The sequence below is a fragment of the Perca fluviatilis genome, chromosome 15 (assembly GCF_010015445.1).
Source record: "Perca fluviatilis chromosome 15, GENO_Pfluv_1.0, whole genome shotgun sequence".
In the NCBI taxonomy this organism is placed as follows: Eukaryota; Metazoa; Chordata; class Actinopteri; order Perciformes; family Percidae; genus Perca; species Perca fluviatilis.
This window is the reverse complement of record NC_053126.1, coordinates 10,207,138-10,224,819: the sequence shown is the minus strand read 5'-3', so window position 1 is coordinate 10,224,819 and position 17,682 is coordinate 10,207,138. Positions and strand designations below refer to the sequence as shown.

At 38.3% G+C, this 17,682-nt stretch overlaps 1 protein-coding gene across 3 annotated transcripts in view; it reads right to left on the bottom strand.

Annotated features, from left to right (window-relative positions):
• Positions 1-14,930, bottom strand: part of LOC120573826 (protein phosphatase 1 regulatory subunit 29) — a 76,652-nt gene extending 61,722 nt beyond the window's left edge. The window contains exons 1-2 of one of the 3 annotated variants that reach the window (XM_039823677.1): positions 14,829-14,930; positions 8,929-9,042 (exon numbers count right to left, since the gene is read on the bottom strand). The gene's annotated coding sequence lies outside the window, so the exon portion shown is untranslated. The remainder of the gene's footprint in view (positions 1-8,928; positions 9,043-14,828) is intronic. The other 2 variants (XM_039823678.1, XM_039823676.1) reach the window with 2 other exon arrangements.
• Between the last annotated feature and the right edge of the window lie 2,752 nt (positions 14,931-17,682).

Genomic DNA, 17,682 nt, shown 5'->3' with positions numbered 1-17,682 from the left:
TGTCTAGCCTGCCAGCAGCCACAATGCAAGCCTGTGTTTTAACCAAACCTTTGGCAGAAGTGTTTAGGTATTGGACTGATTGCTGGTGTTGCCACACTCTCTGGTAGAACATTGTGGATTAGAGGGAGAATGGGGACTTTGATAACCCCGCTATCTTTCTCTCTCTTTCTTTTGGGCCATCAGAATATTGTTAAGAAGTCCGGATACAGTTAGGACCAGGTTTCATTGTTTTGTTACGTCTGATTTAATTTTCACCCCAAAAAGAGAAAACAAGAATTAACAAAGAGCATCATCAGGGTCCCATGTGAAATTGTGACAGGCATCCACTTAAATAGCTACTGTATATATGATTATCAGTGTTGGACAAGTGTTGTACAAAATATAATCAACACACTACATAATACTCAATAAAAAGGTCATTACATTAATTTACTTATTCTTCAAAAGCAAAAGTAATTAGTTACTCATTGCATTGCGGTCATATTCTCCACAACCATATACCACAGTATTTCAATCGCAACAGACTTAAAAACTCTTTCATACATCAATCTATCTTATTGTTAAACCAGCTACATTAAATCCAGTGCAATATGTATTCAGGGTTACAAGTCTCCAAGACCTTGTCTGTATGTATGTTCATGTAATTTTCTGTTGTTATACATGTATGCTTTTTGTTTTCTTACTTGTGTGTTTATGTAATGTTCATCTTATGTATGTCTGTATGTATGTCTATGTCCTCTTTCTTATATGAGTTACCCAGGGATGCAAAAAGAATTTCAGCCCTGGCTGACAATAAAAGTTGTATTGTATCGTAAGATGTTATGGTGTAACAAGCAGCCAGCATTTTGACAGTGTTTATTGACTGCTTGCTTTATGTTACTGCACGCAGGAGAGCCATTCTCAGAGTGAAGACCGTACATGATCCCTGAATGTTAGCTTATCAATGGCTAGCGGTGAATAGCTTGCTAGGAAGTTACAAAACATGTAAATTACATTTACTGCACATCTCTCCTCTTTTGGTATAGGCTAATTGCCTCCCCACACCTTCAGCTCATTCGCCAAGCTAACACATCACAAAGCGGTCGGTCCTCTCAACGCAAAGAGAGCAAACCGCTGTCAACCCTCCATCAAACTCACAGTAAGACAGCAAACAAGCACACCCCCTAAAGGTTACTTAGCACTACCGTAGTAACTTTAATGCAATTACTGATATTTAAAGCAATATGACAACAATGACAACAAAACTGTTGCGTGTCCACATGATACAAGCCTTTCGTGATTGCGCACAGCCCCCACCCCTCCTCCACGCAGTTGCTAGTAGCTAAGGAGGACACAGAGGATTAAAAAACCATGATGGACTCTTCAGAAGAGGTAATTATCTTCACTTGAGTTTCTGCGCCAAAGTCGGCGGACGAAACAATCTTCTGAACATAGCCATACTGAGAAATACACAGAGTTAATTAGCTTTGTAGCAACTCATTTGGCAATGGCTTGAATGTGACGTACGTTCATTAATATCAAAAAGTTACGCACTAAAGCGTTAAACCATAATGACACAGTAACTAATTGTCACTGAAAATTGTGATGACTTTATTGTAACGCTTTACTACTGTAAGCATTATGTTACTGCCAGTAGGACATTTGAAGGGGGATACCATTCCTCTGTTAGCAAAATGGCCAAAATGCAAGCCCCTTGTTAAAGTTAGTACTGTGAACGTCACAACTGAGAAAGAGCTCTAATTGAAATCCCTGAACTCAGTTGTAGAGAGGACATATTCATTGATTTTAAACTAATTTCAGTCATACACATCCATTGCTGTGTAAAGTATATTGTAATTGCTGTGATGAAATGTGTATGTGTCCTCTGTGTCTACACCATTACAATACAATACTATGAGCCTAAATCTGTCATGCAGTGAGGGTGTATTGAAAAAAAATGCAGAAAGAAACATAACATCCTGATAATCTCTTAAAAAAAGAGGTTAGTGTAGATCAGGGATAAAATCTGTTTGTCGTAGCTGAATCAATCACGCTACAAAGGAAACTGTGGCTTAGTTTCCAAGTGAAATTCCTTAAAATAATTCTGCATTTGTTTTTGCTTTTGACTAAGACCATGCTACCACAAGTGTGGGCTGTTTGCTGATACATCAGCATTTGACTCGTCCACAGTATTAAGGTTGAAATATAAAAGAAAAGGTCTTCATACATTCCCACTGACTAGCCTGTTTCCTCAGGCCAAACGTATACAGAAACTTTTCAGATATGCGCTCAATGTCCTCATCAACTCATCAACAAAACAAGAACTCTCCAAATTGATAACAATCACTCCTATAGAAGGTTGTGAAGTAAAATACAAAAACATGTTCATTTCTCAGAACATTGCCTTCCTAACTCCTCATTTTTCTGAGCTGCTTTACAGTTTTTGTCCATTGCTTACACACTAAAAACAAATGCTTAGACCAAAGCCTCAATACCTAAACTTCTTGTAGCATTCCATAAACACAATGTGACCATAGCTTAAACATATTGTCAATTTTGCACTTTGTTTGCAATTCTGTAACACACTTATTTCAAAACACTACACACATTTTCTTAAATTAAACACTTTGTTCAAAAACGAAATCTCCTGTTATCATTGGGAAAACACTCTGTTCAAAATTCAAAACTCATCCGGCAATTACATACACACCTGAAAACACAAGCCATTTTGAGAACTTTGCAAGCATGGAGGCAATGAGAGTCAGAGTAAGAGGACAAAGTGAGAGAGAGGAGTCGGACGTGGACGAGACATCGCCTGTGATGTTGACGAGGTCTTGTGACCAGATCCGAACAGAAGGCGGGATCCATAAGCCTCCCTCCCCCACACACACACACACACACACATACACATACACACACACACGTTTTTTCCAATAGCAATTTATCCAGTAATTGTTTTGTTTTTTTACTTTTGTTTTGTTGCTACATTTTATGATTTGTGATTCTATTTTTCTTTATTTCTGTAAGAATTTTTGTTTTTTGTAAAAACTCTTGTTTGATTACTGCAGAAATTCTACTTTTGAGTTTTACAGAAGACAGAGTCTGAGAAAATGACGATAAAAATAAAAACACAAAGACTGCAGTGTTTTATATAAATCCCATCAGTGTGTTGCTGGTGATATGAAAGAGTAATTCAAATGGTGCTTGTGTGTGTGGTTTTGTTGCAAGAATTTCATTTTTAGAAAGGAGTGTTAAGAGTTGGCATAGATGTGAGTTGTTAGTTTTTTACGATCACTTTGCTACTAATTTCAGAACCTTGACGTCATTTTTCAAAACTCTAGACACAAAACTCAAAATGATCATCACTTGTAACACAGGCTGTCCAATGTTCAAAATATTGCATTGTGCATTCATATCTTTAAATAAATCTTGCACTTGCACAATCATTGGTTCAAAAGACAAATTGATTGTGAAATACCATTGAAACGTTATTTTAGATCACCCACACACAAGCTACCCATAGTTTCACTGTGTCATCGTTCGTACAATCATTAAATATTGTAGTACAAAATAAGTGATACCTGTTTCATTATGGTACTAGATGTAAATACATCCCTGTAAAAGTACTGCAGTAGTAGAGAGAAAACTACAGACACAGTGGATTCATTGACCATAACCTGAAATGTATTGATGAAAAACAATACAGTATCACAACATAGGTTTATTTGAATCAAAGCGAAATAATTAGCTACAAAATAAAAGACAGTACTGTAAAACATCAAATGCAGTGTTCCTCAACTTGCTTGTACTGTAAAAAGCTAAACAAAGAAGTGATTACTGTACTCCTACATATTCATCAAATCTGTCTTGTGGATATGGCCACAGGTTCTCATCTACATCGCAATTAGCCAAACATCTTGGAAAAAACCTTCGGGCATGGCGAACAATGTGGTACAAGTATATATGTATATGTATATATACAGTACAGTGTATATATATATCCAAGGGCCTGCATGCATACAGTGCAGTACTGTCAATACTGTAAATAGTCTCAAAGATGGTACATGGGGCCATAGAAACAGTGTCTGATAAACAGTAGTACATTACAGTAAAGAATGATGATGAAATATTACATCCATAGATCATGTAGTCTAATTGATTCATGTTCCACACTAATTGGTGACATGTGAATCTCGTTATCTTGAAACTTTCATGATCTAAACATGGAATATTGTGTGTCTGTTTCCATACAATTATGCATTAAGAGTAATGCAACAGTTACTTATCATTTTGAGTAGTTGTATCGATTGATAGTTAGATGATTGTAATGGAATGAATAGACAATTATCTAAAATGTAATGTGTGAATTGCTTTTTGAAATAGTAGTACTTTGATGTTAAGTTGTGTCATATTGAACAGATGATCTTCGTTAAATGAACAAATGATCTTTGGTTTATGTGTATTGTATCCAAACAATTGAAAAAAGTGTTAGAGTTTTGAAAAATGTGCATTTTGATCATTGGTTGTGAGTTTTGTGTCTAGAGTTTTGAAAAATTACATCAAGGTTCTGAAATTACTGTAGTAGCAAAGTGATTGTAAAAAACTGTAATCTCCAAGTGCTACATCTGATTGGCTTGTGTGTAGAGTTTTGACATAATAAGCCAAATTCTGCAAAAAGTGTGTAAGCAATAGGCAAAAACTGTAAGATTTACACAACAGGAAGTCAATTATCACAACCTCTTTTGTGCCCATTTTCGTATATAAACCACAGCACAGTACAGTGGCACGCATATATTCTCACACACACTCGTCTAAGCTTTTGTTGCCGGACTGGTGGATTAGGGTGGGATTGTAAAATCATTTGAATCCCTGGGGGTGCGAAGAGGAGTATAGATGGTGTGTGTGTGTGTGTGTGTGTGTGTGTGTGTGTGTGTGTGTGTGTGTGTGTGTGTGTGCGTGTGTGCGTGTGTGCGTGTGCATGTATGCGCATGTGTGTGTGGGTGTGTGGGTGCCACTGTGTTTATGCATGCAATGTGCTGTGCATTTGGCTTAGGTTTGTGCATATAATATAGCATAATATGCCTGCTTGTGTTTGGGGCCTACAGTGTGTTGGTGTGATTCAGCTCTGCAGTGACCACACATCAGTAAAACTGCATTTAAAAGAAGTTTAAAAGAAAGTACTGGAAAATGAAAAATAAAAAAGAAATGAACTTCCCTTGAAGTAGTTTTTTTTACGTAACAGAGGATGTACAGCAATCAATACTATTATTGACTGTGGGGAGACCTAGTATTTGTTTGACTATTGATTGCTTCAAGCCAACAGCGTATTTCTACATTTAAGCCTCCATGACTCCAGACTCTCTGCCTGAGAAGCTGACTAAGCATCACAGAGCATCTGAAGGAACCTGAATGGGTAATACGTAAAGTTTTTTTTATTTTGTTTTCACTTTTTAGATATGAATGAAAGTACACACATACAGTTTACACACTGCCAAGGTTTAGTCCGTTCAGTTCAGATCAGTAAAAATACTAAAAGCAGCTTCTGAGTGCAGATGTGTGTCTGCAGGCTTTAGGTTAGGATGAGAAATGTGTTTCTAATCTCTAATCCCCTGGAACAAACTAAATTATTCTGCCCTCCAAACACCTGTCTATCTATCAAGCTCAGTTCTACATTTACTCAAGTACTATTCTTAAGTAAAAAATTGAGACAGTACTTTTTTCATTTAATGCTATTTTATACTTACACATATCAGAGAGAAATGTTGTATTCTTTTTAGTCCACTACATTTATTTAAAATCCATAGTTAATAGTTACATTGAACAGCAACATTACAGTAAACACAAAATGTAAAATATGATGCTTTTATAGGCAGAATAACTTTTTTTGGTTTAGGGTGAATTATTTTGGCTATACTAAGGCAAAGGTGAGGTTAGGGTAGTGTAAGCATTGTAAACAAGAAAACTCAAAAACAATAAATGCAGGCTGATTCTGTGCACATTTTGCAGGACAAGACATTGGAATATTTACTTTATAGGCCATGGCACAGTTAAGATGCAAACAGATGCTTCAGTACATCCCATCATGTACTCATCCAACTTATCTGTGCCTAGACAGACACACACACACACACACACACACAAACACACACACACACAACACACACACACACATGCGCACACAGGGCCAACAGAGATGCTGTCTCTCCGCGAAACTGCAGATGCTGAGTGGTTGACAAAGATAAAATATTTATACCCAGATCTTAGCGGCCTGTACTAAGGGAGGAAGAGAGACACAAGGAAAGATGGATGAAGAGAGGCAAAGATGAGGAGATTCAAGAAGAGAGGCAAGCATGAAAGAGGGCGATGGGAAGTGTGTGTGTGTGTGTGTGTGTGTGTGTGTGTGTGTGTGTGTGTGTGTGTGTGTGTGTGTGTGTGTGTGTGTGTGTGTGTGTGTGTGTGGAAAAGCAGAGTGATAACAACAGAGACAGAAAGAGAGAGAGAGATAAGTGTGCAGCACAGATGCCAAATGAATCTAGGGCAGTCCAGAATAAAAACAAGGCATTATTCCAAAATCTACTTTGTATTTGTTTGCAAGTATGTGTACGTAATTGTATTCCTATATGTGTGTGTGTGTGTGTGTGTGTGTGTGTGTGTGTGTGTGTGTGTGTGTGTGTGTGTGTGTGTTTGAAGCATGTGTGAAGCATCCTTGTAAGATTCTGTCTAATGCCGGGGTCTTTAACGGCCAAGGACCCTGAGCTTAGCTGAAAGAGAGACCGAGTAGGGACCCCCTACTGCATATACTGTATAAAATTGAGTTGCATATTAAACTGGGCCGAATGCATGGAAATAAATGGTCAGTATTTATACAACATGTTTTTTTTCAGGCATTTATTTTCACAGGACAGATGAAGACATGAAAGGGGAGAGAGAGAGGGAATGACTTCCAGCAAAGGGGGGCAGGTCAGAGTTGAACCTGTGGACACTGCGTCAAGAAGTAAACTTCTATATACGTGCACCTGCTCTACCAACTGAGCTAAACTGGCCACTATACAACATGCTTTTATGTGGAAGCACAGTGACTAGTGGCTAGCTTATCTATAGTAAGCATATCTTCATTATGTAAATATATATTGTTTTCACAAATAAGCCAATTTATCTTTGCTATTGACATGTTGGAGTCATATTAATGTATATTTTCAGACATTTTAATTTTTGGAAAAAGAAACTTAAAACTTTTTTTTTTTTAATAATTTGGCGGCCCCCTGCACTAAATCTGAGGACCCCCTAGGGGTCACGGACCACCTGTTGAAGATCTCTGGTCTCATGTATATGTAACATTCAAGAGGCTGAAATACAAGTAGAAATACCACAATTTCTTTTTTGCTCAATCTTTGTGCTTTTTATTCATCACCCTTCAACAATTACAGTGCTCTTTGCATCACACCCACTCTTCTTCTTCTAGCATGTTCTGTCGCTCTCTCTCTCTCTCTCTCTCTCTCTCTCACACACACACACACACACACACACACATATCCACAGCGAGATTTTTTTATTCTTCATCAAACTCAAACGCTGAAGGATTTTGTGTGTGTGAGCATGGGTGTGGGTTAATAGGGGTTGGGGGTTGGCACAAAGCAAAGATGATGGCAGATGGTGTCCTTACTTAACACACATACAGTACACTCTCTCTCTCTCTCTCTCTCTCTCTCTCTCTCACACACACACACACACACACACACACACACACACACACACACACACACACACACACACACACACACACACACACACACACACACACACACACAATGATTACCAACTAAACAGATACACCCAAATACAGAGAAAAAATGAGCACAAACTAAGTAACATACATGGGTTATAATATACACACATTCAGGCTTCTGCATGCAGGCATCTGTCAACCTCACTGAACCACCCTCGGCTCAGTTCTGTTTACATGTATTATGTAAGATTTTAGGCAAGGTCTGACAGTTTCCAAAGATGGTGGCTCATGTCATTGCGTTGTTCAAATATATTGCTGCTACTAATTTCACACCCCTATGTCAGTCTTGCCTTGTAATTTTGATTTTCTGGGAATCATAAAGGCTTATCTTATCTCATCTATCTCAATTTTTGCGATTCGGTTTTAATTCTACGGCTCACAATTCAATTCAAAATCGATTCTAAATTAAATAAGCTGCTTTTATTTTTGTATGCCAAAATTATACCACACGTGAATGAATTGCACTCATTATCGCCAGTAAGATATTTTACAGTAAATGGCTGCAGTTACTCGTTTGAATAAAAAACTGCACGCTCCCACATATTTATCTCTGCTTTGTTTGACCATTTTTTCCGTCAGATGCTGATTTTGATTAAGACGTATTAGTTACTGTTATCATTGCAATGCACTGACAAAATAGTAAATGTATCCATTCTGTATAAGTGCAGAGTTCACTACAGTAAGAGCCTGAAATTAGCACCCCTGACAGTAACAGCTGCATGTTGTATGAATCATGTCAACGCTTGGTTTCACTGGAGATCTAACTTATACATTTCTCCATCCTTCAAAGAAGCATTCGCCTGCCCTATATAATTGCAGCACAAAGTTTGATCTATATTGTAGTGCTTATTTAGCATGATCTTATTTAGAGTAAAAACAAAAATTATGATATATATGAAATTGAATTTGTTAGTTGATCCAGAATTGTAGAGTTTCAGAATACATTAATTTTTCCCAATTGTATAGTATAAATCAGGCTCTGTGGGACAGTAATTCTGTTTGATGTAAAAACATGGCATCATTTATCAGTAATAAGCATCATAGCTTCAATGAAATGTTGTGTGTGTGTGTGTGTGTTATACACATATACTGCAGATATTCACAGACCTCAGTCAACAACACATCTTTCTGTACTGAAGGCAAACGTGGATGTCCGTACTCACATCTAAGTACTCACATACGCGTTGCTTCGGTATGTCACCACAAGAGAACCAACACCTTCTCTCAAACAGATACGCTTCGCTGCACCCCCCTTCTTTCTGCTCAACAGCTTTTCCCTGTCAAAAAACATTTTGTCAATGTCAGGTCACTTTACACCACTTTGTCACTCCAATTACAGCCATGAAGCGCTGAGTTGTGAATCTATTAACGTGAGAGAACGAATACAGTATAATCGAATGATTGCCCTCGACACAAGGATTGCTTTGGGTTCATTGAACATTGGTATTTGGATTCCAGTGACTTCCTAAAGGCGGTTATCAACCCGCCTGCAGTATTTTCTGTCGATCTACCTGTGGCTATCAATTCAAATGAATGAACCATTCATTTGTGAAGTTTGATTCAAGCTGGAGCTTGGTAGCACATGTTGAGTCTGTGCTACTCTGTACATGGCCCTTTGCATCAACACTGGGCGAAATCAGTTACAATGTTCTACAGATTTCACCCTTTTCCTGGTTTATACAGACAGTTAGGTTAGGTTAGGCTGCCTACTTGCCGTTCAGAAGTTAAGGTGTTAAAGATTTGTGGTTCACTAACTTCTCATTACTCACTCTCCATTCTTTGCCTATGTGCTTTCCTATATACTGTAACAATCGTATGCAAAGTAGCTGATCTCTATAATGATAAAGGGTTTAAAGCATATGCAGAAATAAACTCAGAAATCTCTCCTAAACAAACAACCTTGGTGGAGCTATCTCCAACTGAGAAGTGCAATTACTACTCATGTAATCACACAAAAGAACCGCCCAAATCATCCTATTGGGATAAATGTTTAATTTATCTATATCTATAAAGAGGTTATAAATATAATATCATCTAACTTTCCTGATCTTAAAAGGGCTTGGGCCATGGATCTAAGATGGGATATAATTGAAGAGGAATGGAGGAATGGAGCTCAGTCTATCTCTAAAAATGTTTCACTTAAACTAACTCAGCTTAAAACAATACACAGGTATCATTGGACTCCCAATAGGATGTGGAGGGCTGGACTGAGGCCAGACAACACTTGTTGGAAATGTTCATCTGATAAAGGGTCATACCTACATATGATATGGGATATGTGTTACTGTTCAAAATGTTTGGGTTGAAGTGACGTGTCAAAAATGTGTATCCAACCTGACCCTGCGCTCTGTATAATAGGGGTTATGTCAAGATTGCCTAATCAACATCACAATAAGTGGATGTCAGTAGCCTTTGCTGTTGCCAAAAAGCTGATTTTTTTGTAAATGGAGAGAAAGCAGTGCTCCACACATTCAAGACTGGATAGATGCACTGTTGAAAATAGCTAAACTTGAAATGAATGTAGACTCTCTAGATGAGTATAATTTAATATGGTCACCTTTTTTAGCAGCCATGTCCTGAAGACAACAGACGATATAGTTAACAAATTAAAGTGTTGTATCTCATTGAAATATGTAGTTTGTATTAATGCGCATCACAACTTACTACAGCATAGTAACATGCGTAAGATAAGTAAAGACTAAACCAACCCCCTATTTTTTTTGTTGTTCTCTTTGTTCTCTCTAAGTTATGTCATTGTCATTTTATTTAACTTTGTATGTGTATATGTGTGTGTATACAGTATGGGTATGCATATATGTGTACACGTCTGTGTACATATGTGTATGTATATATAAGAAAATAAAGGAAAAAAAACAGAAAAAAAAAACTGTAACATTCTTGTATCCAGTCGCTATCTGTTTCATGTTTCTTCCTCTTTATTCCTTCACTGGTTTCTCCTCTTTCCAAGCCTCCGGCTGTCCAGTATCTCTGCACTCCTTGCAGCTTTCATCCTTCCATGGAACGGAAAACAAAGTTTTCCCCATGTCAACACTTTCACGCCCCGCAAACGTACAGCTAATGAGCAAACCTGCCTTTGCTGTTGCACTTCTAAAATCTCGTCAGCGAATCACTGTCTAACATGGCTCTCAGTGTCTTGCCCGAGGGGACCTCCCACAGGTTCCTGGCAGTGAAGGAGTGACAGTTGTTGTGAAAGATGACTGTTGTATTGATTGCACAGAGGACTGCAACAGCTGTTAGGCTGAAAGAGAGCGCAGTGTGCATGGCCAAGGATGTGATGTGGAGGAGTGAGCAAGTGTGAATGTCTCCCAAGGGTAATCCCTCTCAGGATCTTTGCATAATCCTTCCTGATGGAAACTGAAATCAAGTCGAAGGGCGTGGCTGGGAAAGAGAAGCCAGGGAAGGTGGAGCTGGTGGGGAATGCTAATTATTTGAGATTGTCAATAGTGGTCCAGAGAGGATAAGAAACACAGTCTATTTAGGGAGGCATGATTCTGAAATTGGCATCCTTTTTTTTTATAAAAAATTGTACAGAGTTTTTTCTTCTTAGCCTATATCATCCTTATATATGGTGTGTAGATGAAAAAGAAAAGATGAAATGCATGAGATTAGTTAAGGCCCAATCAACATTTTTATGACCTTAAATTGCATATACTGTATACAGTATATTTGTATAATTAATTAAAGAAGTTGAAAATGTGGCATTGTATTTGTTTATCTTACAAACTGTATTGCGATTTAAATAATAGTCCTATTTTAATGCTGTTGTCTTTTAACATTACTGGTGTAAACTGACTTTTTTACAGCATCAGTGGCATTGATAACCTGTCATCTATGTATTAAATGACTTGTCAATCAACCTGTCACCCTGTCATAACAGGTATGACAGGTTTAATCTTTTGGAATTGAATAGACAGATTGTGCCTTTAAGGTTGCCTGGAATCTAGAACATGGAGTTGCTAATGGCAACAACTCAACAAAGCCAGTTGTTGATCGCAATAAATAATTTGTTTAATTGACGTAGCGAGAGAGATAGTAAATGACAGAATCAGTCAGTCAACTAGTCGGCAAAGAAGCCAGCCAATCTCTGCTTATTTAGGCCATTAGTAGTCATCAAACTACACACACTGAACATTTACCCTAACCCATTTTACATATATTTGATCAACTTTCTCTAAAATGTACTGTATGTGCTGTCACACAGGGATTATGGATACATTTATTTATCCTCCATTTAACCTGTATCTGAGTGCAAGGCAAATTAATTGGGTCACCGGAGCCCTAGGTGTCTTAGACTCTTGGTGCACTGAGGTCGGGAAAATAAAATGGCACTAATGGCTCTAGTTATCAACTTTTCAATAACTACTCAAGCTCCTGTCTATCTGGCTTTCAATTGGCCGAGACAATTGTTAGAAATTGCATTTAACTCTTGAGTGGTGAAAAGAGAGAGACAGCTAGAACATGTTTCTTATTCATGCCAGGCCATCTATCAGACTAAATTATGACCTTGATTTAGAGTATACCAACAAAAAATGAATATCCAGTTCATAACATAGTATCTTTTTTTGTTGTACATAGATATTTGTATGATATTTGTGGTGGCATTATGTTTCGCTATATGTAATTCCTGTGTGTGTTTCCTGTTTTTATGTTGCTGCAGTAACCCAGTCTTTCACTGGAATTGTTGTTATTATTTTCTTATTTTATCCACCATGTGAACTTCACATCATCACTAACCATGTCTTGGTTTTCACACAACGGTAGTAAGCAGGAAGAAAATTGCACTTCAGGTTTCTTTTAGTATAACATCCATCACCTCTTGAGAGCAACCTCAACAGACAGCGCTATGGATTCCCTGAATTATGGCCAACGGAGTTCAATAGTATTCTGATGAACTGACGATTACATAGCAACAAGGCAGTGGATTTGGTAGTTGGGTGGTCATTATTTAAGTCTCCCAGGCTTGTCTCCCATGCCGATTTCCCTTTCCCCTTTTTCCTACACCACTGATCTGTGATTGCAATTGATTGGTGACTGCTCATCATTCCTTCGAGGGCAACATCAGGAATCATCAACGGCAGGAGGGAATGGGTTTAAGGAGATAAACAGAATGGGACAAATGAATAAAGCAATGTGTGGAAAACAAAGGGGTGTAAAAAAAAATAGGATTGCACTGTAGCTTGACAATTTTTCCTTATGTATTTCTCCTTAATGTAAGTGGGTGTGACCAATGATTGATGCGGCCAGGCTTAGGCATGGATGGTAAAGCCACTATAGGAGAGTTTTTCCATTATTGATTGAAAGCAAATATACTACACTATAAGGAATCTAACTACTTAGCAAACCAATAGACCCCTCTGTCATTTTCAACGGAACCTGATGGAGCACTTATTAACTATTGATCAGCCACTGATTAAAGAAACAGTGCTGCCTTACTGACACACATTTCTTTAGTTTAAAACCATCAATTGACTATAGCAGGTTTCTTGAAATATATATTGATTTCAAATGAATGTATTCTCAAGCTATATAAATTAAATGGAATGGCACTTTATTTACATTAATTTAAACTGAATTGTAGACACATTTAGTGGTATATAAGTGGTATTTTAATAAAGAATGTATTATTATATTGTTTTTGTGCTGGTTTGCAAACAGCTCTAACTTTTAAGATTGAAATAAGTGACGGTGTGAACAAAAACAAAAGAAATATGCCATCTGCCATCTTTCATATTCCAGCCAAACACTCCCATACTGAAGTCAATTCCTGATTCCTCTATACATATTTCCTGTTATTATTGTTCAATACTTTAAGTGGATGAGACAATGCTGCCTATATTTAGATTATGCATGCATAATATGTTCAAGCATACACTTGTCACATCTTAGAACTATTCAATATCCCCAATATGTGGCGTTTACAGCCCACCAAAGCCCGTTATGCGATCAGTCAGCACAATGCGCTGTCCATGGTGCTGAAGCACTGCACTGTTCACCGTGCTCTGCCGTTCAGGACACAAATATGGGTTGATAGACACCTTAGACTGTCTACAGACACTGCCAAATCATTTAACCAACGTAATGACAGACCATTTTAAAATGTTGTTTACAGTTGCAACGTGTTATCTCGTGCCTGGCAGTCGAAAATGTGTGGGCGAAGGAATCTGTGTGGTCCATCGGTCAGTAGTTGGACACTGTTGCTGCTGTTGGCAGGAAATATCTCTCTCTCTCTCTCTCTCTTTCTCTCTCTCTTTCTTTCTTTCTCTCTCTCCCCCTGTCTCTCTCTCTGACACACACGCGCGCAAGACCACGGAAGAACTAAAGGCAGCTGACACCGAAGCCCTCATTGCAGGTAAAATGTGGCGCCTGTCGTGCGACAGAGTAGTCAACACTGCTGTAGAGCTGGGCCATTCACCCTCAAAACACAAGCTAGGACACACACACACACACACACACACACACACACATCGCCAGTTTCATCAACTGCGTGATTCCTCCCTCGATACTAAATCCCTTCTCGCACATCTGTCCATGGCGCGTACTCTGCCCGTCCATCCTATCCCCGCAGCACCCAGCATAAATACCAGCCTGGCTTCATGTGACACTTTATATATATATGGCCACAGATTTTAATCACTTCTGTTCAGCATTTAAACCAAACGTGCAGAAATAACGCGTTGTGGTATACAGCAACAACTGTAGCAAAACGGGTGAAATATAGACGTAGGCTAATACTCATCAATAACATATTTATCCATTACTATTCAATATCACAAGTCTCCTCAAACACGCACTTAATGCCAACCCCAAACAGAAAAAAACATTCCCTCGTAAAATCAACCATATGGGCTTCTGTTGCACCAAGAGGACTCAACCAAACAGAGCGTTGGAGTATGTAGTGCAGGTGCATGCTCGCTCTGCCATCGCTTGGCTCCATCGCACATAATTTGTCATACCAAGGATATATAGGCTACAATGTTTTTGTTAAATGACAAATGATATAATTATGAGTCTTAAGATGGAAATGTGCATTGTTGTACAGTACCTTCACTTATTTCCTTTCCAAAGTATGTGTCCGTCGGCTGAAGCAAAAAGAGAGATTTGTTTTTTCATCCACGGCTAACGTCGCAGGCTCAGCAGCGCGGCGGGAAAGGATCACTGGGAGGGTATTGTTGAGTAAGAGAGAAAAAAGAGGATGCACAGACCTCTGCTGTAGAGTAATATGGTTGAACTGCAGTGGGCATCTGCCTCTATACATCTGTGAAGTGAATATCTGCAGACACTTTTGTGGCAGCACTTACCTTTATTAAAGATATTGGCGTTAATAATAGCACATGGTATTGATATACTATTGAATAAATCACTTAGAAATATTACTGTGCGGGAGAGTGACAGAGACACATGTTTATTAATGATATAATGTAGTAAGACCACATAAACCGAGATTCCCTTCACCATTAAAAGACCAAGCTCTAACGGAGATTTCACACACAAGGACAGACAAACATGCACAATCACAAACAACCGGATTAGCCTTTGTAGTCTGGCACTTTCAATAAGAAATGAACAGATGCTGTTATAAAAAGGGGAAAAGGGTGTGAGGGAGCGGATGCAGAGAAAAAGGAAGCAAGATTTTGCTCCATGAAAGGAGCAATTGTAACTTGATTCAGTCTCATCAGGGAAGTGAATTATTGAAACAATAATGCAAAAGGCATCACCTGTTGTAAGCACATTGCAATTATTTGGATCAATGAAAGATTCATTTATTAAAGTTTTACTCCCAAGATTACAATATAATTTAGACTAGCCAATAGGTCATTGAGAAGATCAGAGCCCATTTTATTGTCAGCTCCCTCTCTACTTTATTTCTCCTCCTTCTCCCTTCTTTAGTTGTAATTCATTTTTTCTCTGCTTTGTCCACATACACATTTAAAGCTTTATAACAACAACAAAATGGAGTGGAGGGTGGGAATATGTTAGAGGTGTGATCATACTGAATTAACACTCTTCCCCGCCTCATTTCTCACTCACATTTTTTGTCTTCTTGTCTTTCTCACTCACAAAAGCAAGTGCACACAGACACATGCAAACACACGTGTACACTTCAGCTCATTAACTCGCTCACTCTCCATCTCTGCCTCTTTTCCTCCATCAGTGGAGGACTATTAGCTCCATAGAGACTGATGCGGCACTGAGACTCTCATTAATATTTTCTCATTATCAGTGCCTGTAGTGTTAAGAAAGAGCACAATGGCTTGTCTTGGCATGATGCTTTACACATCTGTTATCTATTGCTGCTGGGAGGATGTGTAGTCATGTGTTACGCCTATGTTTCCACACACAATAGGCTATATTTTTACCATAAGCAAAAATTCAGCTGTGCCAATACACCAATAGTGGCAAATGATGATTCCTTGCATCAAAAGTCATGTCTTGCTGAAGAACAACATCATTATTCCACATAATCTGGAAGGTTCTGATGCAGCCACAGTAATAGGAAATGTTCAACATCCTTACAGCTGAGTCAAAGCTGGGGAAACAGGGAAAATCCTGCTCTAATAATCCCGTCTAGACTGTACTATTTATTGGCCGAATGCAATCTAGGGAAATGAGTAGATTGAAAGGGAAAAACAAGAGCAGGCAAACACCAGAGAGTTTCCTGACTCACCCTCCATTATCCCTGGCTAAGAAATTGTTGTTCCATTTTTACCTTTGCACATCTGATACAATCAGTGGCCTCAAACTAACTGCTTAAACCGTGTGAAATTTAGAGGCCTTGATTGGAGAAGATAGGCAGCGAGAGAAACAGATCACAAATGTGGACTATGACTATGAAGAGCAAAATGTATGTAAATCAGCTGATTAGTTTTTGATTTGAGTGACATTTTAGATGAAAGAAGAGTTGGGTCACAAAAATCAATAGGAACCTATCTGAACCAGAACATTAATGATTTGCTAAGATACTCTGTTTCGTGTGGGACACAAAGAAGGGCAGATTAGCGAATATGAAATGAATGTTGAAATGAATATGAAAGTGAAGTGATTCATAAGCATTATTTTGTCTGACCACAGAATGTCAGGTTTCAGGCTAGTGTTGATTGCAGAGATGCTGCCCTGTCTGCCTGCATTTCCTAAAAGCTTCATCCGGCAATCTAGTCATAAATAATACTTTACTAAATTCTCTCTCACGTACAGAAACCCTTTGATGCAAGGGACTCTTTTCCTGACAGCCAAACAATTATTAGCTGCTCGAGGGTTCTCAAGTTACTGGCAAGGACTTTAATTTTGGATCTCTCCAAATGTGATGCTAACTATTATGGTCGAGACAATTTGGGTTGTCGGACATTGAATGCTTCATTAATGAATCTAATTTAGATGCCTCAGCATTCCAGATTTTTTTTACAGCTGGGTGCATTCCTCTCTACACATTTCTACTTGATTGGTTTTTATACTTTTCCTGGGAAACTGCTTTGGAGCACATTGTCAGCTATGTGTGTCCTCCACTCAAAGTCAGGCTGGAATTAGATTACTTTATTGTAGTCACAAGTAATGTCAACATGTTTTTTTTTAAATGTAAGTTTACGTAGGTTAGATAAGAAGGAGACTTTAGCAGGAATAGCGAATGTGGGTTATTGTTCAAAGTCTCTTGGGTTGTGTAGGCTGCTGTCTGGCTCACTGCGACTGTCTGCTTTGCCTATGATAGAACGCTGATGAACTTCATTTTTTGCAATATTCGATTGGCTGTAAGGTGTCCATAGACAAAAATCTACTGCCTAATGGTATTACATCAAACTAATGCAAAATTAGAGGGTGCCATGAAACCAAAACACAAAAATAAAAAAATGTCTCCCTTTTGGCGTCCATTTTTTTTTTCTTTTAAAGGAGAACACAGAACAAAT